Raw genomic sequence first — 474 nt, 5'->3', positions numbered from 1 at the left:
ATGGCAGGTGCTGCCTCGAGCTTCTGACTCCGCCCACACGGGTAAGCCCTTTCCTCCTACAGGAGGGCGTGGTTTCCCCCCACCTCTAGTCTGCGGGGATGCCAGGCTGGCTGATCTCCATCAAACCGGAGTTCTCCGACCGACAAAATAAACGCTGTCATGAGACAGAACGTGTCCTTATTATGTCTGTGATCGGTGCCCGTGTACATCTATCATACCGGATCAGGTGGCACCGATCGGAGGGTTCGGGCTGCTTATGAGTCAGCGTTCGGCTATTATTAGAAATCATACCCGGTTGTGTGAGATCAGCCCTGGTGACCGACCAGTAATCCCTACTTATGTCCTAATAACACAGTCATCCCCCCCTTCACTCCCTACCAACGGTCATCCCTCCCTTCACTCCCTACCAACGGTCATCCCCCCTTCACACCCTACCAACTGTCATTCCCCACCTCCCCCCCTACCACATGCCCG

This window comes from Nanorana parkeri, unplaced genomic scaffold, assembly GCF_000935625.1.
Source record: "Nanorana parkeri isolate BGI_ZX_2015 unplaced genomic scaffold, ASM93562v1 scaffold434, whole genome shotgun sequence".
Lineage (NCBI taxonomy): Eukaryota > Metazoa > Chordata > Amphibia > Anura > Dicroglossidae > Nanorana > Nanorana parkeri.
This window is presented reverse-complemented; position numbering follows the sequence as displayed.